This window comes from Schistocerca cancellata, chromosome 5, assembly GCF_023864275.1.
Source record: "Schistocerca cancellata isolate TAMUIC-IGC-003103 chromosome 5, iqSchCanc2.1, whole genome shotgun sequence".
Lineage (NCBI taxonomy): Eukaryota > Metazoa > Arthropoda > Insecta > Orthoptera > Acrididae > Schistocerca > Schistocerca cancellata.
In genome coordinates, this window is record NC_064630.1 from 570,666,123 (window position 1) to 570,693,288 (window position 27,166).

Consider the following 27,166-nt stretch of genomic DNA (forward strand, 5'->3'; position numbering starts at 1 on the left):
CATAGCATTGTACACCTGAGACCAAGCAACAATCACGTCAGTGGCGGCGTCCTTCTTGGCCAAAGCCGCGGAAATTCAAACAAACACAATCTGCCAGTAAAGTCATGACAACCGTTTTTTGGGATCGGAAAGGGGTACTGTTGGTCGACATTATGCCCACTGGGACCACAATTAACGCTGACAGGTACTGTGAGACTCTGAAAAAACTCAAACGGGCAATTCAGAACCGGAGAAGAGGAATGTTGAGCAACGGTGTACACATTCTCAATGACAACGCTCGCCCACACATCGCTAGGGAAACCGTAGCTCTCCTGCAACAGTTTCAATCACCCACCCACCCACCCTATAGTCCTGACTTGGCGCCCAGTGACTATCACCTGTTCCCTAAGTTAAAAGAACATTTGGCCGGAAAGCGATTCAGCTCCGACGACGAGGTGAAAGAAGAGGTTCATAACTATCTGAACAGCATGGCGGCGAGCTGGTATGACATGGGCATACAAAAACTGCCACAGCGTGTACAAAAATGCATAGACTGAAATGGTGATTGTGTCGAAAAATAGCTAAATGTTCAAGCTGTAAACTGATGTAAACCATTGTAGAAATAAAAAGGTGTATGTACTTATAAAAAGATAGGAGACCTTACTTTTGGGATTCCCCTCGTATTATCTGCGGAGCTAGTTGGCATATAAACTTGCACTACCGTAGTAGGTGTGGGCTTCGTGTCTATCTTGGCCACAATAATGCGTTCACTATGCTGTTTGTAGTAGTTTACCCGCATTCCTATTTTTTTTATTCATTATTAAACCTACTCCTGCATTACCCCTATTTGATTTTGTATTTATAACCATGTATTGACCTGACCAAGTCTTGTTCCTCCTGCCACCGAACTTCACTAATTCCCACGATATCTAACTTTAACCTATCCATTTCCCTTTTTAAATTTTCTAACCTACCTGCCCGATTAAGGGATCTGACATTCCACGCGCCAATTCGTAGAACGCCAGTTTTCTTTCTCCTGATAACGACGTCCTCTTGAGTAGTCCCCGCCCTGAGATCCGAATAGGGGACTATTTTACCTCCGGAATATTTTACCCAAGAGGACGCCATCATCATTGAATCATACAGTAAAGCTGCATGCCCAAGGGAAAAATTACGGCTGTAGTTTCCCCTTGCTTTCAGCCGTTCGCAGTACCAGCACAGCAAGGCCGTTTTGGTTAGTGTTACAAGGCCAGATCAGTCATCCATCCAGACTGTTGCCCCTGCAACTGCTGAAAAGGCTGCTGCCGCTCTTCAGGAACCACACGTTTGTCTGGCCTCTCAACAGATACCCCTCTGTTGTGGTTGCACCTACGGTACGGCCGCCTGTATCGCTGAGGCACGCAAGCCTTCCCACCAACGGCAAGGTCCATGGTTCATGAGGGGGGGGGGGGGGGTCGTATTATCTAGACAAATGTATTCCCGAAATTTCTTTGCTCTACATTAATAATTTCTTGGTGCTATGATTTCTTTTTTTTTGTTAGTGTACAAATGCTTTTATTAAGATTTTTTTGTAATTTTTTTGGATGGGGTGTGGTCCACGCATGGACAGCAGTTATTGCAGACGCTTCCAGTCCTCGATGCGATCGTGCTGAAATAGAGCCAGTGTTGCTCTGCACCACTAATTCGCTTGGCGTACGCTACAGACGGGAGTGTAAAAGCCAGGGGAGGCAGAGTGCGCCATGAGAGCGCGCTTTGGCAGGCAGCAGGGCGACCGCGGCAGGGAAGCCGTACGTGTGTAGTACGCGCACGGCAGGGCAGGCGGCGCCCTGCCGCCTTTGTGCTGGGCGCGCGCGCGTGCTGGCTCTCTCACGAGTGTCGCGCCGACTGGCGCCGCTTCCGCTCCCACGCGGACTTCCGCACTGCGGTCACCTCTGTCTGCTGTCCGCCGCTGTCTCACGCTGCCGCCGGACACCGACCTGCGCGGCGACGACGGACGTTTCGGTCCCTCTGCGAACGAGCCACCGCGGCGGTTCCCGCAAATGTGCTGGGTCCCACAGAGATGGAAAGGCAAACGGTGTGGCACATTTTGAGGACCGAAGCAGACCTACAGCCGTCGGCACACGGACCGTGCTGTCGAACGTTAACGTTGAGCGTGCCAAGTTCAACGCGCTGCTGAACGCTCAGGAAATAAGCAACTTGTGCATACGGTACGTACGCCCCCAACGTGGTATATACGATCGCAACGCACTCCAGCGGCAGTTGAGGGATGTTTCTAGTTCATAAATCACACTCTTTACTCAATGGGCGCGCGTAAAATTCCCACGTTAGCTCTATTAAAACGCACGTTTTCTCCATCGTCCACGAAAAGGAAAGTACCATGTCCAATCAATAAGGACACAGGCTTATGAAAGTTCCATTACAAACAGTGCGGTGCAAATTTGGGATCCTTCTCCGCATAAGATAAACATTATTTCATCATTCCCACATTTTAGTAAAACCCCAGGGTCAGTTTTACTTGATCACTGTTCCTGCCCAGTAGCAGAATCTTTGCAACATGTGAATTACGAAGCGTAAAAGAGAAAGGAGCAAAATATCTTTATACAAGTAGCGCAAGCTGTCTTGTAGAGTAAGCCAATCGAACAAAGTCACCCCTCAAAAAAGGGTGAACTTATATTTACATAACATGAAATATTATAGTATATACTTACATTAAACTAATAATGAAGTGCCAGAACCTAATAAAAACGCGAATGTTAGGAAATAAAATTTAGTACATCTACATCTACATCTACATGCATACTCCGCAAGCCACCTGACGGTGTGTGGCGGAGGGTACCTTCAGTACCTCTATCGGTTCTCCCTTCTATTCCAGTCTCGTATTGTTCGTGGAAAGAAGGATTGTCGGTATGCCTCTGTGTGGGCTCTAATCTCTCTGATTTTATCCTCATGGTCTCTTCGCGAGATATACGTAGGAGGGAGCAATATACTGCTTGACTCTTCGGTGAAGGTATGTTCTCGAAACTTTGACAAAAGCCCGTACCGAGCTACTGAGCGTCTCTCCTGCAGAGTCTTCCACTGGAGTTTATCTATCATCTCCGTAACGCTTTCGCGATTACTAAATGATCCTGTAACGAAGCGCGCTGCTCTCCGTTGGATCTTCTCTATGTCTTGCATCAACCCTATCTGGTACGGATCCCACACTGCTGAGCAGTATTCAAGCAGTGGGCGAACAAGCGTACTGTAACCTACTTCCTTTGTTTTCGGATTGCATTTCCTTAGGATTCGTCCAATGAATCTCAGTCTGGCACCTGCTTTACCGACAATCAACATTATATGATCATTCCATTTTAAATCACTCCTAATGCGTACTCCCAGATAATTTATGGTATTAACTGCTTCCAGTTGCTGACCTGCTATTTTGTAGCTAAATGATAAAGGATCTATCTTTCTGTGTATTCGCAGCACATTACACTTGTCTGCATTGAGATTCAGTTGCCATTCCCTGCACCATGCGTCAATTCGCTGCAGATCCTCCTGCATTTCAGTACAATTTTCCATTGTTACAACCTCTCGATACACCACAGCATCATCTGCAAAAAGCCTCAGTGAACTTCCGATGTCATCCACCAGGTCATTTATGTATATTGTGAATAGCAACGGTCCTATGACGCTCCCCTGCGGCACACCTGAAATTACTCTTACTTCGGAAGACTTCTCTCCATTGAGAATAACATGCTGCGTCCTGTTATCTAGGAACTCCTCAATCCAATCACACAATTGGTCTGATAGTCCATATGCTCTTACTTTGTTCAATAAACGACTGCGGGGAACTGTATCGAACGCCTTGCGGAAGTCAAGAAACACGGCATCTACCTGTGAACCCGTGTCTATGGCCCTCTGAGTCTCGTGGACGAATAGCGCGAGCTGGGTTTCACATGACCGTCTTTTTCGAAACCCATGCTGATTCCTACAGAGTAGATTTCTAGTCTCCAGAAAAGTCATTATACTCGAACACAATACGTGTTCCAAAATTCTACAACTAATGTCAAGACACGAACCACCGCTCCAACCAACAAACAATACAAGACAATGACGCTACTTTTTTTTTCTTTTTTTAAAAAAAATCTCATTTTGTTCGTTTTCGTTCGTTGTATCTGCTCGGGGCGGACGTCGCAAGACACCCGTTTCAGTTCGTCGTTGATCCATTAACTCAGTTTTTTTTAAAATTACAACTCGTTACGCTAAAACAACAATAGACCAATAGCAGGCAATCACAGTATGTTACCCCTTGCAGAAAACCTTATCGTAGATATCTTACTAATCAAAATTTAACTGTAACAAATTTAACCAAGAATAATGCGTTTTGGGTGGATCTTCAGTGTGTCGCTGCCTTCAAATAGCCTACTATCATAATACGATCGTTACAATAATTCTTTTGCCATGAATATGATGTTTCTCATTATTTTACTGGAACGAATCACACAGTCAACAACGGTTTTTCCAGTGATTCTCAATTTTCTGGTACTCAGAAATGGCATATATACATATAGGCTTGAAATGAATGCCAATATGGCGCCTCACAACTCTGTACTGAAGGGAGACGGCGGGCTTGTGACGTAGGTGGCGTTGTGCCATCTCATTGGTTAACGCTCAGACGCACGCTCAGAATATCTGACATGCCAGACATTGCTCTGCACATTCGGAAAGACTCACGAACGTGCTATTCCACGCTATGACGTCAGAAACTCGGCACGCTCAACGTTCAACGTTCGGATGCACGGTCCGTGTGCCGACGGCTTAAGGCCTGCTGACGAGTGTTCCACGCTCTCACTTGACGTCTAACGGCTAATTTTCTAACTTCTCATGGATCAGTCTGGTTTTGATCTGAGAAATGGAATGAAATGAGCGTTTGGCGTCATTGGCCGGGAGGCCACGTACGGGGCAGGTCCGGCCGCCTTAGTGCAGGTCTTATTACATTCGACGGCACATTGGGCGACCCCCGCGCCGGATGGGAATGAAATGAGGATGAAGACAACACCCAGTCCCTGAGTGGACAAAATCCCCGACCCAGACGGCAATCCCTTATGCTGACCACTCAGCTATCGGGATGGACTTGATCGGAGAGAACTAACAGAAAGTTCAAATGTAGACAACAGCATTTAAAAATATATTTATTTTAATTATTTAACCTAGCAAGATAACTGCCATCAGGCCCTACATCTATATTCGCATCAACGTGACTACTCTGAAATTCACACTTCTCGCACTTATGTGCTCTTATGTGCTTGGCAGGGGAATCTTGGAACCATCTTCAGACTGTATCTCTACCGTTCCCCTCTCGAATACCACGCTGGAAAAAACGAACATTAAAATCTTTCTGTACGAGCTCCGATTTCTCAGAAACACATCAAAAAAATTTTGCTCACCCCGATTCCCAGAACTCCTGAAGATGGGCGTTGACTGTGGATGTTGTATCACAGACACATTCCCTTTGACTGTTCAGATATGTCACTAAACCCCTCCCAAAGATGTAACCAGCCATGCATGAGCAGGGCGTATTAGATGGAGGGGGTCCGACAGCTGATCAGTTCTAGTCATTCCACCAGGAAGGAGGTATACAACTCGGTTGTCTGTAGGCCTAGACCATCAATACCGCGGTTCGATCGAGTCCGTATTGTTACTTTGTGCCAGGAAGGGCTCTCAACAAGTGAAGTGTCCAGGCGTCTCGGAGTGAACCAAAGTACTCTGCCACGCAAACATTTGAGGTTGCGTGGGTGCACTGCTGTGGCCTGTTGTGGGTTTGTGAACCACTGAGGGCTACGGCGGGACGAAGCCTCTCTGTCGTTTCTAGGTCCCCGGTTCAATAGACAATACACATAACAGGGGAACATTTAAAGCAACGTAAAGGAGAAAATTTGACGAAATAGAGATATAAAACAGGGGAACATAATGGAAGACAGCATACAAAACAGGGTGACTGCAAAAATGGAGATAAAAATCCAAAAAACTACGGTAGACAAGAAACCACACACCGTGGCGATTAAAAGAACACAAGGAGATGTACGGCCTTAGCATGAAAGTTCCGATGGGGAGCGTATCACAGAACAATCACGGACAGCAACGCTATGTACGAGGGTTGACATCTGGCCTGCGTGACAAACAAAGAGTTGGACTACCTGTCACAGCAACCACAAAGTTTCACAAGCAAAATGTTGACAGATTGATTCAGGACGATCGTCGTATCACTTAGAGAGAAATTGCAAGCACAATTGGCATTTCACAAGAACGTCTGGGTCACATTATTGCTTTGCCTCCCTATCGGTAGATCTGTGCACGGTGGGTAACCCCAGCTGCTGACTCTTGAAATGAAAGCGCACAGACTTGAAATTTGCCAGGGACTCCTCCCGCGTTACGAGAATGAAGAGACACAGTACTCACATCAACACAATCACCATAAACTGCTTTCATTCTCTGATGAATCTCCTTTTGGGTGACACCTTCTGCTGTCAAGAATTCAATGGCTGCACGTTGCTTAAATCGCATTGATCGACCGTCTGCCCGGGATTCCATACTTTACGCGCGTAACAACACAACTGTTCAATGTTAAGGCTTCCCGCCAACTGGAGCTGTAGAGAGGAGGATGCGGAACAAGCCAGTACCTGCCGGATACCAATGCTGCCAACTATTGAAGAGTTACGAAAGTGGAGGCATTACTTTCCAGTCAACCCTCGTAGATAATGCACCTATTATTGTAAGTAGGCTATTTAGGTTTTTATGTTGGTAACGCCACGTATTGCTCTGTATGAAAATCACTGACTGTGCTGTGTGCAATCTGTGGCTGGTTGGCATTGTTGGAATATTCGCTATTGTAGTGTTGGGCAGCTGGATGTGAACAGCGCGTAGCGTTGCGCAGTTGGAGGTGAGCAGCCATCAGTGGTGGACGTGGGGGGAGAAATGCCAGAGTTTTGAGAACGGACGATCTGGACGTGTGTCCGCCAGAAAGAGGAAACTTGCAAAGATGGATGTCATGAATTAATATATATACTACCTATCAGTAGTTAGTGCCCTCCAGTAGTTAGAATCTTTTATTTAGCTGGCAGTATTGGCGTTCGCCATATTGCAGTAGTTCGAGTAACGAAGATTTTTGTGAGGCAAGTGATTCATGAAAGGTATAGGTTATTGTTAGTCAGGGCCATTCTTTTGTAGGGATTATCGAAAGTCAGATTGCGTTGCGCTAAAAATATTGTGTGTCAGTTTAGTGATGATCAGAATAAGTAAAGTGAAAACTATCTGAGTTCTTTGAGTTTTGCTCAGCTGTTTCAAAATCAAATAACGTAGAGGTTTACCAGCACAGTAAATTCATAATTTTTCTAACGGGTCGTTTCATTATATGTATAGAAACAAACACGTATTATAGGCCACTGAAAATGCTTCATAAATGAAAGAAGCGAAACGCGAATGGCAAAAAAACAGTTTGCCTTTGATTTAGTTGCTACGGCGGAACTTTACCTGTATGAACATCCTATTGTGTTCGCGATTGTATTTGTTAAATAAGGGATCTAACAAATGGGAGCAAATGCAGGAAGTAGGGTTCATAAATGGAAGTCGATTTCATAAACTACAAAATTTTTATTTAAATTCAAAAACCACATGGATTCTCCTTCCAGTGTTACTCAAAAATTTGTGTGAAATCTTATGGGACTTAACTGCTATGGTCATCAGTCCCTAAGCTTACACGCTACTGAACCTAAATTATCCTAAGGACAAACACACACACCCATGCCCGAGGGAGGACTCGAGCCTCCGGCGGGACCAGCCGTCCAGTCTTACTCTTGCAAAACAAAAACAGAAAATCAGAATGAATAACAGAAGCTAATAATGTGGGACTTTGGCTGACATCGTTAGGAAGACTGAAAGAAGAACGAATTAGAGTTTCTCATCTGCAGAACTCGGGGACAGAAGCCGCAGCCAACCTGGACATGCTGCTGCGCCCAGCCACCACTGACAGAGGACGGTAGTTAGGGGCCCTCAGCAGTGCATGGCGCTGCCACAACCGTTCGAAATGACATCTTTATGACGAACACGGCCGGTGACTTGGTAACTTAGCTCGTACTCTTCGTTCTTGAGATTCAGAGCACCGTAGACAACTCTGCCCAGATTGATGGTGTGTTCCTCGAATTCAGAAAGGCACTCGATGCACTTGCGCACTGTCATTTAGTGAACAAAGTGTGAGTTTATAGAATGTCGGACTAGATTTGTGGCTGAGCTACGAATTGTCAGTGTACGAGCGTGATTCGATAAGTCATGGCAACTATGGTATATCGTGCGAACAGGTGGCATCACCGTAATCGTAGTAAATACATCCGAAAACCCACGACAAACAGTACCGAATCAACCGACAGATTGCGATCGCATGCGAGAATGGATGGCTCGGTAGCAACGCCTAAAACGCTCAGTGTGAGCTTGGTCGTGCTACAAGATAGATGTAAGCAGAGTCGAACAGCGAACATACGGGAAAATTGCCTTTCTCACTGGCAGAAATGCTGCTTAGTGTGAAAGGTGGCTACACTGAGCCACAGCGCCAGAGATCGCGCCAGAGAGTATTGTTCCGCCGCCTCCACTGGCAGTGATTATTGAGAGGTAGCGGCAGGCAGATCTTGCCGAGAAGTTGTGGTGGGCACTGCTTGTCGTGAAGTCGGAGTGAATATGTGGTAGTAGGGAGTGTTTGTTCCATGTTTTATGCAGTTATTTGATGGGAGAGATAGCAGATGTTATTCTAATGAAGATATTGTAATGATCAGAGTGCATTTCGTCAATATATATATGAAGGTAAAAACCACTATGTTCTTTTATTATTTGAGTGTCTCAAATAATGCATCATTACAGGTTCAGTCAACAAAGCATCTGGCTTGTGTTCTTGTATTAGAGTGTAATTCTGATTTTCTTGCGCAATTATAGTATTTCTAATTTTTTTAATTTCTTCAATATAAATGGTACTTGAAATTTCTTGCCTTATTGGAGAAGAACTGTGCCAGATGTGTACGTTGAGTCACACTTCCACGTACAGAACAGTTATACTTGTGCCTTGGTTTCGTTGGTTTTATAGTTGCTGGGGACTTAATTAATTGTGTTAACGAAAATTTTGTTTCATTGTTTGTTGTTATTTTATGCAGTCAGATTGCGTAATAATACTAGTCAGGGCCAGCCGTTTACGAAACAGCGTAATCGGACTAACAGCTACTAAAAAAATATCTGCAGTATTATTTTAATTAAGCCCCCATGCACGTGGCGACCGCTGCTTCGGATCGTCCCTTGGAATTCTTCTGATTGTAAAAATAGTAGACAGTAGTATTGTTGTAGTAATTTGTAGTTTAGTAATTGTAGTTATATTGCATGTGGAGATTTGGTAATTGTCATTCTTCTTATGGTATTTCATAATTTAATTTTGTTGTCTTGTATACGCGCTTGACGATTTAGTGCAATTATTTCAATTGTTCGTCAATCGTGTTTGAGGGAAACATTTCGAGTGAATGGTATTGTTGGACATAAGGAGGCATTGTGTGTAATTTTCGTACAGTGACGAGTTTTGTATGTTTTGTAAATGATTACGCGATCAATGAAAAAGACAAAAATGATGGATAGTGAGAATGACGAAATTGTTGACATGGCGAACTCGCCAACACAGGGGAACAGTATGATGAATAATGAAGTGGAAAACAATTTAATAAGTCGGGAAAATAGTCCGGAACCATTTCAAAATTTTTCTCAATCAGAAAATTCACAGAATACGAGATTAACGATAGAAGATTCTGAAATATTATCGAACACAGATAGCGTTATGGATATGCAGAAGGAAGTTAGTTTTGCGGGAAATGTTAGGGACGAAAAGAATTTCGAACCGGCTAACATGGAGCAGTTGATGGATGCTATATTACATTTGGGATCACAGATGGGAACTTTGCGATCTGAATTAAAAACAGAGATAGGGACAATTAAAACAGAAATGGGAACAATGGAAACACGGTTAGACTCATTGGGATCACAGTTAGGATCTGAATTTAAAACAGAGATTGGAACTTTGGAAACACGGTTAGACTCACGAATAGGGACATGTTTCAAAAACATGAAAGATGAATTAAAGAAAGAAATTCGAGAAGAAGTACAACCGATTTTGAATGCTCACAATAATAGATTAGTTGCAGTAGAGATTAGACAAAGGGAACAGGATAGAGAACAGGAGGAAAAAGATCGCGCGATAGTACAGAAATTTTCAGAGTTAAATTTACAACGTGCAAAAGATAAGGAAGAAATATTTGAGAGAATCGAGGAATCCGTACCAAATGTCAGATTAAATAACCTAACACAACAGTATGAACAGTTAACTACTAAATGCGTTAATACTGAAACGCGAGTCGCGACACTTACGGAAGACGTAAATAAACAGAAAGAACAAATTGGTGACTTATCGGAAAGAGTGGAGGAGATTTCAGATAAATTGACAAATCTTAGTTTAAATGGGGACAGAGATTCAGATGACACAGCTCCATTGCCATTTGCTGAAACCGAAGAGTACCAGAACATAAATAAGCATGTTGAAAATCAGGGAAAAATTAATGAACGCGTTAAAAGGGAAGTTGAGGTATTACGAAAGCAAGTCATGCAAATTGAAGACGAAATCGTAGGAAAAGATAGCAGAAGAAATTTAGAATCACAGGTAGCAGAGGGGTTTGAAGAAAGTAATTTGTTTCGTGTACGGGATGCAACAAGAGAGCGCCAGGCGCGTGAATTTAACAATAATCGTCATTGTGACTGGGACAGACGCGGTAGGTCTTTTTCGCCACGAGGCGAAAACTTTGACTATAAACACTTTTTGACTGTTCGGAAATTTAAGATCTTCCGCAATTCTAAGAATGACATACATCCATGTGCATGGTTAGATCAATTTATGTACGCACTTCCACCAAATTGGCCACTAAGTCACAAACTGGAATTTATGTGTGGATATTTAGAAAACGAACCGGCGACTCGGATGCGCGCACTCATTAGAGATTGTAATAATCTGAATGATTTTTATCATGCATTTCTATCGGCATATTGGTCCGAAAATACGCAAGACAGAGTCAAACACAGTCTTATCATGCAGCGTAATTTCAAACAGTCTGAGTTCCGCACGCCAGCGGAATATTTTGAAGACATGATTCGAAAGAATCAGTTCCTTTCCAACCTTTATAGCCCGACTGAATTAATTCGCATTTGTTTAACTAAGCTGCCACAATCCATAAGACAAATTGCTTTAGCCAGAAGATGTAAAGACGACATCGAGACTTTTAAGACTTTGTTGCAAGAACTGGAGTATGACAACGACGACGGGACTTCCTGTAATTTTTTCAGTAACAGTAATTACAGTAGATTTTCAGAGAAAAGGGATAGTGATCGGAACGGGCGTTATATGGGTAACTTTGAGAATGACAGACGTAACAGACAGGACAATAGATACCAGCCCTATGACAATACCAGACGTTCTAACAGAAATTACACAGACGATTATAATAACAGTAATTCGTACCGAATGTTCAATCATACGGAAACAGTAATCGGTATTATCAAGACAGAAATTATTCAAACAGTAATAGAAATTCTTACTACAGAAATAATCAGGGTAGTAGATACAACAATAATTTCAGAAGTGACAGTCGAAATTATACAACAAGTAGTTATGCAGACAGACAGGAAAACAGAAATTTTAATAACAGACACAACCAAGAATTTGTATCTAACAGACATGAGGGACCTAACTGGCATCCTCCACGTGACAGAACTTCAGAGAGACAAGTGCAAATCGTAGAAATGGATCCGCGAAATGACGCGAATAATCAAAGACGTGACGCAAACAATCGACAATGACTAGCAGCTTCGGCTTCTGGCAGCAATATAGACGGTTCAGAAAGTAATGACACTACGGCTTTACACTACGTACGCCTGGAAGACATGAGAGACATTTTGTTAGACGAAAAGGAAAATAATGTAGACGCATTTTTACATCCTGTTGTTGAAGTATGTGTGGGTAAGAATAAGTTCACTGCAGTTTTAGATTCTGGGAGCCCATTGAACGTCATTAGTGAATCAGTTTTTCGTATATGTGAAAGGACTATTGCTTGTCCTGTGTTACCTATTTCTAAAACTACAGTTCGAGGAGCGATTTCTGGAAAAGGTGTAGAAGTTAAACAACAGACCAACCTAAATTTCAATTGTCAAGGATACGAATTTTCTGCTAATTTTATTATTGTTCCATTACTCAGTACACAAATTATATTAGGTATGGAGTTTCTTAACGCACATAAGGCAATTTTGAACTTTAAAGAAGGAAGTATGAATTTGACTGTTGCCGGAATGCTGAAATGTTTGAAATTTTTCGAGTGTTTAACAAGATCTGAGTCAGATACAAAATGTTTAAGGTTTCTTACTTCTGATGTTTTCGTTGAGCATTATGACGACAATGTGTTTATTCATGACAATGACAATAGATACAGAGACGCGATGGATGATATAATTAATAGCGAAGAACTAATTAATGAAAAGGTTAAGAAAGCTGAAGTGCCAGATGACGTTGCAAGAGAAGAGCTGCACCAAATTTTGACTTCACATGCTACAGTGTTTAGTCATCACACGGGAACTATACAAGGCTTACAATATTTATTTAAAGTAAAAGAACACACACCATTTCGCGGGAAAACGTACGCTATTCCTTTGGCTTACAGAGACAAGGTTAAGAATGAACTTCAGTACATGTTAGATCAGGGCATTATTGAGCCTGCAGTCAGTCCTTATACTAGCCCATTACACGTTGTTCTTAAAAAGGATGGGTCAATTCGTTTGGTTCTGGATTCCAGACAGATAAATAATATCATCATTCCTGAAACTGACCGCCCACAAAATTTAGATGAACTTCTTCAACATTTCCATGGAATTAAAGTTTTATCGACGATTGATATGCGCGCAAGTTTTTGGCAAATAGAACTCCACCCTGATTGTAGAAAATATACTGCCTTTTTAGCCTTTGGTAACTGTTACCAATTTCGGAAATTACCGTTTGGACTTACTGTATCTTCAGCAGCATTCATTCGTAGCTTAAATGAAATTTTACCTGTTTATCTTCGTGACACTATTACTTCATATGTTGAAAATATTCTTATTGCTAAACATTCTTGGAGTGAGCACAACAATATTTTGGATTCATTATTACGTATCTTTGCAAGAGTTGGCATTACAGTGAACTTGGAAAAATCTGAATTTGGTCGTTCTCAGGTGAAATTTCTCGGTCACATTATTTCTACAGAAGGTATTCTTCCTGATCCAGAAAAATTAGACGCTATTCGTAATTATGCTGTTCCTACCACAAAACGTGATGTTCGTAGTTTCCTTGGTGTCTGTAATTTTCTTAGACGCTTTGTTAGATTGGACAATTTGGCCACACCTCGTTTATGTGAACTATCCAGAAAGAAATCTAATTGGTGTTGGGATGAGGAAGCTCAGTCAGAATTTGAACAGCTTCGTGATGCTTTAGTTGCTGCTCCACTTCTTTCACATCCGGATTTATCCAAAGATTTTTGTTTGGCGACGGACTCATCATACAAAGGCCTAGGTGCACAGTTATTTCAAGAGATAGAAGAAGACGGCGTTGTAGTCCAGAAAACTATTGCATTTGGAAGTCGTGTTCTCTCTAAATCAGAAAAAAATTATTCGATAACGGAACTTGAAGCTTTGGCTGTTGTTTGGGCTTTTACAAAATTTCGGACATTTTTGTTTGGCAGACATACTAAGGTTTACACCGATCATCGAGCTCTGGAATTTCTTATGTCAACAAAATTAACTGATGGAAGATTGTCACGATGGGCGTTGTACCTACAGGAATTTGATTTTAGTATTGTTTACATACAGGGTTCTTCAAATATTGTTGCTGATGCTTTATCACGTGCACCTATGGGTTTGAAACAAAGTGCTGAAGAGGACTGCAAGGAAAACAATTATTGTGTGATGTATATTCAAGGTGTTGCGTTTGAGAACTTTATTTCGTCTTCGCTCCAGGACATCGCTAAGGAGCAAAATAAGGATCCAATCTGGAAGGACATTAAGGAGAAGTGGAGGAGAAAGGAAAGCGTAGCGATTAGACAGCATTATTTGGTTCGCAATGACATTCTTTTTAAACGAAAATCGGTCGACAACTCTGTTTGGTTAGTTTGTATTCCTGATGAGTGGGTTAATAAGCTGATTTGGTATACACATTTCAGTTATGCACACTTTGGTCCCAGAAAATGCTTTCATAAATTACGAGAAAATTGCTACTTCAATAACATGGAAAAACGTATTCGATCTATTCTGGCCAAATGCAAATTATGTCAAAAGGCTAAGCCGCCAACAATTTCTCACAGAGCACCATTGTTTCCTATCATTCCAGCGAAATTAAAGGACATGGCTGCAGTTGATTTGTTCGGTCCAGTGGTTCGATCTACTAATGGTTTTGCGTACATTTTCGTAGCAGTAGAGTTGACATCAAAATATGTGTGTTTTACACCGTTACGCAAAGCAACAGCTCGTTCAGTATCTAACGCTTTCATCAAACATTTTCTTAAAGAAGTGGGTCATGTTGATAAGGTTATATCAGATAATGGATCACAGTTTCGTTCTAAAATTTGGCTTCGTACTCTACGGCGTCGTAAAATTAAACCAATTTTCATTTCACTTTTTCACCCCCAATCTAACGCTTCAGAGAGATGGATGAAGGAAATCAATAAATTGTGTCGTCTTTATTGTCATCAGAATCACAGAACGTGGGATCAGTATCTTCATATTTTTCAAAACGTTCTGAATGAACTCCCTAATGATTCAATTTCTTTACCGCCTATACTGATATTAAAAAACAAAGCACCGACAAATCGCATATCTGAAATCGTTCCTTTTCCGCCTTCACGGAAACTGCGGCATTCTGAAGTTGTGAACATGGCTCTGCAAAATATTGCATCTGCGGCTGCTAGAAGAGAGAAATCAGCTAAGCGTCCTGGTCGTTTAAAAATTTTGTCAGTTGGTCAAAAAGTGTTAATTAAGTCTCACCGTTTGTCTCACAAAGGAAAAGGCTTGTGTCGCAATTTTTTTCTGCTTTATAACGGCCCATATAGAATTCGCAAAATTATTCATGATAACACTGTTGAAGTAGAAACTCTTAAATCACGACGCTCTAAGGGAATACATCATATATCAAACGTTAAAATTTTTGTGGAATGACATACTTGTGAGAAACTAACAGCTACATGTAAACATGCAGAGAGTACAAGGATACCGCCCTGTGTTTGGGCGGCGGCATATACTGAAAGCAACAGTGAAGTCTGCGGGCCGCACAAGGCAGTCGTTGACCGCAAACAATTGCTTTCTACGTCACGCGCCTACAGCTGATCGAGCGCTCAGTGCGAATGCACTGACAGCCGTAAACAAATACACAGTTTAATTTCTCCAATTAAATTCAGTATAAAGCTATAGTGACTTGATGAATTATCTTATTAACATTCAGTATTTTTCTGGATACGGTTCTATAAAATATTTAAGAACTTCAGGTAAATTCTGTGCGTGTCCGATGTTAAGACGACTTGCTATCGAGAAAATTTCAAGAAAAATGTCATTTCGAAGAAGAAAGTAATAAACTAAAAAGGTAATTATTAATTGAGTTTATTTTTCAGGTAACATATTTCCACTTAGGTACGTACTTTAGACGTAATTTGCTGCTCGCGATTACGTGATTCATACTTTGTGCTAAATTTCATGTTCTATGAAATTACTTGTGAAGCGACGTGCTTGCGTACGTTAACTGATTTTGACAATGATTATTAATGAACTGAGTTGTAACTTGTGTATATTATGCATCGCTTGGCTGCTATGCTTTTTCACTGATGTCATATTTTTTAATTATGTGCCTGCTGTGCTTATTTATTTAAATTATAATTGTCACCTGATTAATTGTGCTGACTGTGGTTACGTATGTAGGTTACACTTTGTCATTTATCTGCTTGCGCCTTCATGTTTACTTATTAAGATTACATATGAACATTTATTTGCTTATGCTGATATGATGCTAATGACCTGTTTATTACGTAAGATATATGTTTACTGCTATGTGTATGGATTGCATATTTATACACTTCTGTTTGTCGTCACAACTACTCTTTAATTTAGTATACAGAAATGCTGATATACTGTGTATAAACATAGAGTTTAGGTCACACTATTGTATTAATTACAGATTGTTCGCTTGGCAGAGCCTCGTTGTAAGAATTGTGCTGCATCCACTTGTTGACATTCTGTTCACTACTGGTATATTTACTCGCTATTGCTTGTTTTGCTTACGCTCAGTGCTTTATATTTTAACATAAGAAAATGAACTGCAGTAATTCGACGAGCGACTTTAGTACAAGAAACGTCATAGAAGTCACATGAGCTGGAGGTTTTATGGAAGCTGTATAAATTTATGCTAATAGGAAGGAAGCTAACGACATGACATACCAAAACTAGGTTTAGACCATTGACAGTTATTACACTGCATTTTTTGTGAGCAACTGAAATAGGAAGTGACACTTGACACAAGAAATACTCCACATGTTTGCTTCTGTTTTCCATAATTCTTGAAGTGGTGTACACACTGTGAAATATTATGATCATTCACACTCCGTAATCGTACTTAATTACTGAGAGTTATCCGAACTAAGTCTGTTAGAGGTCATGTATGCATTTCTTTGTTTATAATTCATAATGAGTAGAAGATTTTGGCTCAGATGGATTACACAGAGGTTGTGTGTTGACAGTGTGTCTTCGGATTGTATGGGATGATGAGGTTTGCATTAGGATTTTATCCGTACTTGTTCGAGGAGACTGACTAGAGGAAAGAGTTGTTATGGAAGTGAAATGATATTGGCGACAAGGTTTATATGTATCGACGTATTGAAGAGATATTATTGAGGTATTGAGATTGTGTGAAGTTGATGATTGTTGGAGTTTTGGTGGATAAGAGGTAAAGTGAGTGAGGTGCATATTTTTTTTTGTTGGTCTATATGGAACAAGGAGGATGAAGATAGCAGACTAGAACACTAAATTGGAAGGAAGATTGTCTACACACACTTTGTTAAATCACTAAGCAGTATGTACTTTTTTTGGGGAGAGAGGAAGTATTTGCATATCTTGGCACACTGACAGTTGTTCAGCAACCGTACATTTTGATCTGGCTTGGAAACATTGGTCTTGACATGATGACTATGACGTTGACTTAACTATTATTGACTGTTATACATTGCTGCCACTACCACTTGATACACATGATGAACATCAAATTTTGACAGAATTGCAATTACACAGTTAACACTATTCAATTACACAGTAGTACTTAATGTGGATGAAAGATGAGTGAGTGTGTTTTGTGTGTTTTCCTTTCCTAATCCTACCCACCTATCTCCTAAATATTATTTTATTTGTTTGTGGTGGCTTGCACTGACACCCATAAATATTATAGGTTTACTGATGTTTGTGTACTTGTAATAGTTAATATGACAATTATCTGACATCATTTGTGTGTTTGTTATGATTTGTATGTTTAGTGTAAAAGCATTTGTATGTGTATTCAAACTATTGTTCATGCTTGAACTGTCTGATTAGTGATGGTGAATATTATGAACTGTTACCTGCACTTTTCAACATGATGTGTGACACTTAGAAATGTTTAATTTCTGCTGATGAACTGTGTGATCAGTGATAGTAAATATTATGGACTGTTACTTGTACTTTTTCTACATGATTGGTGCCACTAGGACATGTTTAATAAACTCTGATGAACAGTGTGATCAGTGATAGTGAATATTATGTACTGCTTTCTGCACCTGTTCCACAATGCCGGGTGCCACTGATGGACTGCTTCTACTGAAATGATGTCACCTGTTGGAGTCTGCACCTGTTCCACAATGCTGGGTGCCACTGATGGACTGCTTCTACTGAAATGATGTCACCTGATGGTGTCTGCACCTGTTCCACAATGCTGGGTGCCACTGATGAACTGCTTCTACTGAAATGATGTCACCTGATGGTGTCTGCACCTACTCGACATTGCTGGGTGCCACTGATGGAACTGCTTCTACTGAAATGATGTCCCCTGATGGTGTCTGCACCTATTCCACAATGCTGGGTGCCACTGATGGATTGCTTCTACTGAAATGATGTCACCTGATGGTGTCTGCACCTGTTCCACAATGCTGGGTGCCACTGATGGACTGCTTCTACTGAAATGATGTCACCTGTTGGTGTCTGCACCTGCTCAACATTGCTGGGTGCCACTGATGAACTACTTCTGGTGAAATGATGTCACCTGATGCTGTCTGCACCTGTTCCACAATGCTGGGTGCCACTGATGAACTGCTTCTACTGAGAAATGTGACTTGTTGCTGTGTGTACCTGCTCAACATTGCTGGGTGCCACAGATGGAACTGCTTCTACTGAAATGATGTTACTTCTTGGTGTCTGCACCTGCTCAACATTGCTGGGTGCCACTGATGGAACTGCTTCTACTGAAATGATGTCACCTGATGGTGTCTGCACCTATTCCACAATGCTGGGTGCCACTGATGGACTGCTTCTACTGAAATGATGTCACCTGATGGTGTCTGCACCTACTCAACATTGCTGGGTGCCACTGATGGACTGCTTCTACTGAAATGATGTCACCTGATGGTGTCTGTACCTACTCAACATTGCTGGGTGCCACTGATGAACTGCTTCTACTGAAATGATGTCACCTGTTGGAGTCTGCACCTGTTCCACAATGCTGGGTGCCACTGATGGACTGCTTCTACTGAGATGATGTCACTTGTTGCTGTAGCACCTATTCAACAGTGCTGGGTGCTACTGCTGGAACTGTCAACTACTTGTTGTGAAAACATTTTATGTGAATATTTGTATAAACTGATTTTTTTGTGTATTGCTGTTTGTGAAAAGTTATGAGACTCTTACCTGCACATATTCGTCATTGCTGACGCTATCGATTGAACTGTTTAACCACATAATAATTGTGTAAACTATTATGTAAAGTCACATGTATGAAAGAATTTGTATTGCTTAGTGTATTTTATATATTAGGTTATTGAAAGGTTAGTGCAAAGCCAAAAAAATTTATCTAGTTATATGATATTTACGTATTAATATTATCTTTTATTTTTGTCTGTATTTTTTTTGACGAATTTGGTGGTATTTTCACCACCAATGCTGGCAAAAATACCATCAAATTCTAGCCCGTGGAGGAAGGGCATATGAAAGGTGGCTACACTGAGCCACAGCGCCAGAGATCGCGCCAGAGAGTATTGTTCCGCCGCCTCCACTGGCAGTGATTATTGAGAGGTAGCGGCAGGCAGTTCTTGCCGAGAAGTTGTGGTGGGCACTGCTTGTCGTGAAGTCGGAGTGGATATGTGGTAGTAGGGAGTGTTTGTTCCATGTTTTATGCAGTTATTTGATGGGAGAGATAGCAGATGTTATTCTAATTAAGATATTGTAATGATCAGAGTGCATTTCGTCAATATATATATGAAGGTAAAAACCACTATGTTCTTTTATTATTTGTGTGTCTCAAATAATGCATCATTACAGGTTCAGTCAACAAAGCATCTGGCTTGTGTTCTTGTATTAGAGTGTAATTCTGATTTTCTTGCGCAATTATAGTATTTCTAATTTTTTAATTACTTCAATATAAATGGTACTTGAAATTTCTTGTCTTATTGGAGAAGAACCGTGCCAGATGTGTACGTTGAGTCACACTTCCACATACAGAACAGTTATACTTGTGCCTTGGTTTCGTTGGTTTTATAGTTGCTGGGGACTTAATTAATTGTGTTAACGAAAATTTTGTTTCATTGTTTGTTGTTATTTTATGCAGTCAGATTGCGTAATAATACTAGTCAGGGCCAGCCGTTTACGAAACAGCGTAATCGGACTAACAGCTACTAAAAAAATATCTGCAGTATTATTTTAATTAAGCCCCCATGCAAGTGGCATACGAAACTACGAACAGCTGTGAGTGATGGGGCATCTCCCACAGAAGACATGCTCATTTTGGCGCATGAAACCCACGGTATTCGGGAATTCTGGGATATCACCCTATTAGAGATAGCCGCACTGTCAATCACGAATACTACCGCAATTTCCTACTGTACCATCTGCGACGTACACTTCGGCGAAAGCGTTCGTCACTGCTGGATAATGCAGTCATATTCCATGATAACGCTAGAGTCCGCACTGCAGGCTTCATCAATAGTTGTGTACAGCAGCCGGGTAAGAAATCCTTCTCCACCCATCCTAACCACCAGACCTCAGTCCATGTGACTTCGGCCTCATTATACAACTGGAGAAATCATTGCCTGGGAGGCGCATTGCAAGCAGGGCGGATATTCTCACGGTATTTCGACACATTGACAGCAAATGGGAGTAACATGCAGCACCCTCCTTGTCTTTGCCAACGGTGTTTGGCTGTATTGTGGGACTATTATGAAGGACGGTAGTTGATTTTGTTTCACTTTTTGTTCCATTTGTATTCTTACACAGCCGGCCGGTGTGGCCGTGCGGTTCTAGGCGCTTCAGTCTGGAACCGCGTGACCGCTATGGTCGCAGGTTCGAATCCTGCCTCGGGCATGGATGTGTGTGATGTCCTTAGGTTTGTTAGGTTTAAGTAGTTCTAAGTTCTAGGGGACTGATGACCACAGATGTTAAGTCCCATAGTGCTCAGAGCCGTTTGAACCATTTGAACTCGTACACGATAAATTTACACAAAGTGCCAGTGCCTCTGTTTCATTTCAACCTTTGCCGCGGCCTGCTGTACTGAAACCCTATTTTATGTTGGCATTCAGATACGCACTGCCTTACCAGTTCAACGCACGTCATGGAATTCCTATGTTGTCACCTTATCGCAAAATACACCTTAGTTGCCATGAGTTACGAAATGTCCCTCATATAAAATCCAACACGTCGTTCTTAAAGGAACAAAATCGACAGATGTAAAAGTAATTTCAGGAGTACTCCAAGGATGTGTGTTCAAATGGTTCAAATGGCTCTGAGCACTATGGGACTTAACTGCTTTGGTCATCAGTCCCCTAGAACTTAGAACTACTTAAACCTAACTAACCTAAGGACTTTCACATACATCCATGCCCGAGGCAGGATATGTGTTACTGTTCACAAAAAATATATATGTGATCTAGTAGATAACACTGGATGCTCACGGAGGTTCTTCGCTCACGATGGAGTTGTGTGTAAGAAGGTGAGGAGGAAGACCTACAGATGATCGGTGACTGGTGAAGGGACTGATAAGTGACGTCAAAAGTAAATAAATGTAACACACTGTACATAATTAATCTACGAAATCTGCTACTATTCGAGTCCATTACTACAGGAAAGGAACGGAAACAGTAATTACCCAAAATTCGTAGGAGCAACCATTCAGACCTAAAGTGGCATGATCGTAGGAAAAGTAAATGCCTGGCTAAGGTACATTGGGGGAATCTTAAGGAAATGCAGTTCATCCAAGAAAGATCTGGCTGACAGTACTCTTGTTGGGACGATTCTTGAGTATTACTCATCAGTGTGGGAAGGTTTTCACATGGTAGTTCTCCAGGCTGTCCGGTCTTCTGCCATCCTCTTCAGGTCTGCATAATTTCCTCTTCCCTTTATGTTGTCTATCATCTTGTATCTCCTTCTTCCTCTCAGTCTTCTCCCACAAACCAATCCATCCAAAGCACATGCTAGCAAGCACTCCCTTCTCAATGAGTGTCCCAACCCGTTCTTTTTCCTTTCTCTTACAAACTTCAACAGACATCTTCTCTCACCAGCTCTTTCGAATACTCTTTCATTACTCACTAGGTTGTATTAATAGACAAGATAGAGAAGAGCCAGTGAGGAGCGGTACATTTCATTACGAGTTCCTTTAACCTGAGCAACAGCATTGCGGAGATGCTCAAAAAACTCCAGTGGCAGACGCTACAAGAGATATGTTTTGGATCACGGAGAGGTGTACTGTCGAATGAGAAAATGTTTTGATTTTGAGTTGATGAAGTCCTCAGGGGTAGCCCAAAAATACTCTTCATCGTTAAAGTTGTTCTTGTAACGAATAATGAATGAGAACGCAAAAGTCAGAAGTCGCGAGAACAGGAATATTACAGCGATGCATCACTTCCCGCCGAGTTCCTAGGTGCCTGCTTCCATGACGTTAAGTTATGCGACGTGTGGGCGTATATTATTATTTTGCTACAGGACCTTGGGTAACACAAGGAATATTGAATTTAATTGATGAAAGGAGAAAATATAAAAACGCAGTAAATGAAGCGGCCAAAGGGGAACACAAACGTCTCAAAAATGAGATCAACAGGAAGTGCAAAATAGCTAAGCAGGGATGGTTAGACAAACGTAAGGATGTAGAGGCTTATCTCATTAGGCGTAAGATAGATACTGCCTACAGGAAAATTAAAGAGACCCTTTGGAGAAAAGAGAGCCACTTGTATGAATATCAAGAGCTCAGATGGAAACCCAGTTCTAAGCAAAGAAGGGAAAGCAGGAAGGTGGAAGGAGTATATAGAGAGTCTATACAAGGGCGATGTACTTGAGGACAATATTATGGAAATGGAAGAGGATGTAGATGAAGATGAAATGGGAGATACGATACTGCGTGAAGTGTTTGACAGAGCACTGAAAGACCTGAGTCGAAACAAGGCCCCGGGAGTAGACAACATTCCATTGGAACTACTGAAGGCCTTGGGAGAGCCAGTTCTGGAAAAACTCTACCATCTGGTGAGCAATATGTATGAGACAGGTGAAATACCCTCAGACTTCAAGAAGAATGTAATAATTCCAATCCCAAAGAAAGCAGGTGTTGACAGATGTGAAGATTACCGAACTATCAGTTTAATAAGTCACTGCTGCAAAATACTAACGCGAATTCTTTACAGACGAATGGAAAAAACTGGTAGAAGCCGACCTCGGCGAAGATCAGTTTGGATTCCGCAGAAATGTTGGAAAACGCGAGGCAATACTGACCCTTATCTTAGAAAATAGATTAAGGAAAGGCAAACCTACGTTTCTAGCATTTGTAGACTTAGAGAAAGCTTTTGACAATGTTGACTAGAATACTCTCTTTCAAATTCTAAAGGTGGCAGGGGTAAAATACAGGGAGCGAAAGGCTAGTTTCAATTTGTGCAGAAACCAGATGGCAGTTATAAGAGTCGAGGGGCATGAAAGGGAAGCAGCGGTTGGGAAGGGAGTGAGACAGGGTTGTAGGCTGTCCCCGATGTTATTCAATCTGTATACTGAGCAAGCAGTAAAGGAAACAAAAGAAAAATTCGGAGTAGGTATTAAAATCCATGGAGAAGAAATAAAAACTTTTAGGTTCGCCGATGACATTGTAATTCTGTCCGAGACAGCAAAGGACTTGGAAGAGCAGTTGAACGGAATGGACAGTGTCTTGAAAGGAGGATATAAGATGAACATCAACAAAAGCAAAACGAGGATAATGGAATGTAGTCGAATTAAGTCGGGTGATGCTGAGTGAATTAGATTAGAAAATGAGACACTTAAAGTAGTAAAGGAGTTTTGCTATTTGGGGAGCAAAATAACGGATGATGGTCGAAGTAGAGAGGATATAAAATGTAGACTGGCAATGGCAAGGAAAGCGTTTCCGAAGAAGAGAAATTTGTTAACGTCGAGTATAGATTTAAGTGTCAGGAAGTTGTTTCTGAAAGTATTTGTATGGAGTGTAGCCATGTGGAAGTGAAACATGGACGATAAATAGTTTGGACAAGAAGAGAATAGCAGCTTTTGAAATGTGGTGCTACAGAAGAATGCTGAAGATTAGATGGGTAGATCACATAACTAATGAGGAGGTATTGAATAGAATTGGGGAGAAGAGGAGGATGTGGCACAACTAGACAAGAAGGAGGGACCGTTTGGTAGGACATGTTCTGAGGCATCAAGGAATCACAAATTTAGTATTGGAGGGCAGCGTGGAAGGGTAAAAATCGTAGAGGGAGACCAAGAGATGAATACACTAAGCAGATTCAGATGGATGTAGGTTGCAGTAAGTACTGGGAGATGAAGAAGCTCGCACAGGATAGAGTAGCATGGAGAGCTGCATCAAACCAGTCTCAGGACTGAAGACAACAACCACAGGACCAGATGTTGTTTTCCTTAAATTGCGGCCACAGGGTCTCTAAATTGTTAGCAATGAATGAGTACAAATCTAATAAGTAATTTCATATTACACTACATGTTAGGTGTTGTATCTGAGATCCAGCATCATTATCTGCTGATGAACTTTTGTGAAGGATTTCGTTCTTTTGACAGTGTAACGTCCTTCGGATCTTCGGTCTTGGCTAACACTCAGCGGTAGAGCAATGAGATTGTTATTTATTACGTATCGGTATCGACGTTACAAACAGAACATTAATGAACTGAACTCGCGACTTGTGCGAGATATTTACTTCACCAAATGTCGTAATTAAATCGTTTATAATCGATGGTTTATCAGTTGCTATTTAAATATTAATGATAAGTTCAAATTAGCTCCAGCGACACCAAATTCCCTATAGACTGGTTGTAATCTCAAATCTATAATCAGTCGTAACAGTGTTATTAATTCCTAACGTCAAGGAGTTTCTATATAAGCGCCGAGCACTTCAGTCAAATAATATCGCAGCACGTTATCTCTATAAATAATATTGTAAAACTTGAATGATAAATGCGTGTATTGACACGATATGCTGGTTTATTACACAATATTAGTCACTTCCTAACAGAGCCGTGAGAAAGAAGCTTTTTCAGGTGTTGGGGGGAATTACAAATTCTATGCTTCGTAACTATCGCCAAGTTCCATAGTCCATTAGTTATTACGAATGAAATTGTCTATCTGTGTTCACTTCCTAAATAGTGTTAACTTCAGGTTATCTAATTAAAAGTCACTTCTGTCTAACATATGCAAGTCCTCTATCTGAATTCTAAATAACTTAATATTTGAAGTCAAAGTATCGTTTCACTGCGTCATGTTAGATCGCAATAATCAGTTCTGAAAAAAACAATCTAATTGCGCCTACATATACGAGCATTCAAAAGTATGACCTGCTTCGGCTAACTCTCGCAACGTAGTGACAATGGGTTGAATTACCCTTAGCCATTACTCACGAATCTCAAAGACTACTCACACGGAGTATTCTTTGGGAACGTTGGTTCTACTTTGCGAATTTTAATTATAATGATTTTGCGATTTACTATGATTTTACTGGAATCCTATCTTTCTTTTGTATGTTAATAAATTACTAAGTATTAGATTTCTGATTCAGTTACTGGTTAATATCCAAATAATAGTGTTAACTGGAAATTTGTTTGCTTGTTCATTTTTCATGGAATTTGGAACTAGTTTTGGGGGAAATCTTAGGGAATTTTGGAGCTAATTTTTGATTTTCATTTCTCGTCCGAGGAAGTGGCATTACAACAGGACTCCGTATTTCAACATTTTACGTAGAAACTAATGTTGCAAGACGATAATCTGGTCACATATTGTGTCATTTGTTACTTTTTGTCTTGACGTTCAGCTGCCAGTGTAAGTTTTAGTATTGGGAACGTCTTTGTAGAAGCCATGTGGTCTTTGAAAACGTTGCGAATACTTCACGTCAAAGTGGCTCTGTGTGAAGCCACAGAAACATTTTTATTGGTGTTATTTTTACAATCAAAGTGTCTTCGTAAACGCCACAACTGTTTCGCATGCTGCTGCTATCTTCGACACTCAATAAAACTCATTTTCCGTCGCATAAAGTTATTCGTTAAAACTGTAGTGCAGCTTTCTCCACATTAATCAAATGTTCAGCACACAAACAGCGAAGACAGATGAAAAGTAGTATAAAACACATCTTGGCAAGGAACAAAATCACTAAAAACAAGCGAGGCGCTGAGAACCACAAGGGCCTAAAGCATACCGTCATTAATTTTGAGACTGTCGCACATATGCATGCTCCTGGCTTTTGTTCATCTTACGGTGAACCAGCTTCATCAGAGCCGTGCCCCTGCGATTGTATATATGAACATTTGCGAAAACCTGTGTCATCAATTTCTCTGATATTCACTTACATAAAACGCCCGAAGCACGCATTTTCATTGCTATAGGGATCCCGACTGGCTACTCTGACGCCTATTTCTTCATTAAAAGCTCGCCGGCCGCTGTTGCCGAACGGTTCTAGGCGCTTCAGTCCAGACCCGCTCCTGCTACGGTCACAAGTTCGAATCCTGCCTCGGGCATGGATGAGTGATGTCGTTAGGTTAGTTAGGTTTAAGTAGTTCTAAGTTCTAGGGGACTGATGACCTCAGATGTTAAGTCCCATAGTGCTCAGAGCCATTTGAACCATAAAAGCTCGCAGCTCTTGAAGAAGTGCCCCCGCAATAACCCCATGTTCCATGGTTTCAGCATTCCAGTACGTAAAAAGCACGCTGAGGTCTTCAGAAACTTTGATTGTTAGCGACCTCACTACAAATCCTAAGAGTGATGTTGGTGGTAACAACGTCCATTTCAGAAATTTTACAGTGATAAAGTTTTCAACAGGTTGCCATGAACTGTTGCTTAAAGTCACTGGAGTCCTAGAAGGCCACCATTTTCTTCAAATAACATCGAGGGAGACCACGGTACGTTATTTCTCCACAGTCTGTAGACGCCTTGCAAAATCTAGTGCAGATATACGTAGACAGAAGGCAAATAACGTTGACACACAAAGACATCTCAAATATACTAAATCAAATTTTAAACACATGAAGTTCACAAACTTGTAGAGTTCATGCCTGAAGAGAACAAAGAGTTTTATCTGGATCTCAGTTCAGAGAATGTGCTTAATGAAAATGATGATAACGAGGACCATGAAGTGGTGGAATAGGTTATAATTGTGTGTGTGGTGCGTTCAGTGTCTGTTCTTGGTATTCTGATTCTAGTTTCACACTCATTACAAACTATGTATGAAAATGTAGTGGATTTAAATACAGTAATCCTAAATATTAAGTAAAATTTCATAACGTAAAGAAGATATGTGATTTTTTATGGGAAATATAAGATGTTGAGGCTTGGCTGGCTTCAGATTTGATTTTCACAAATGCC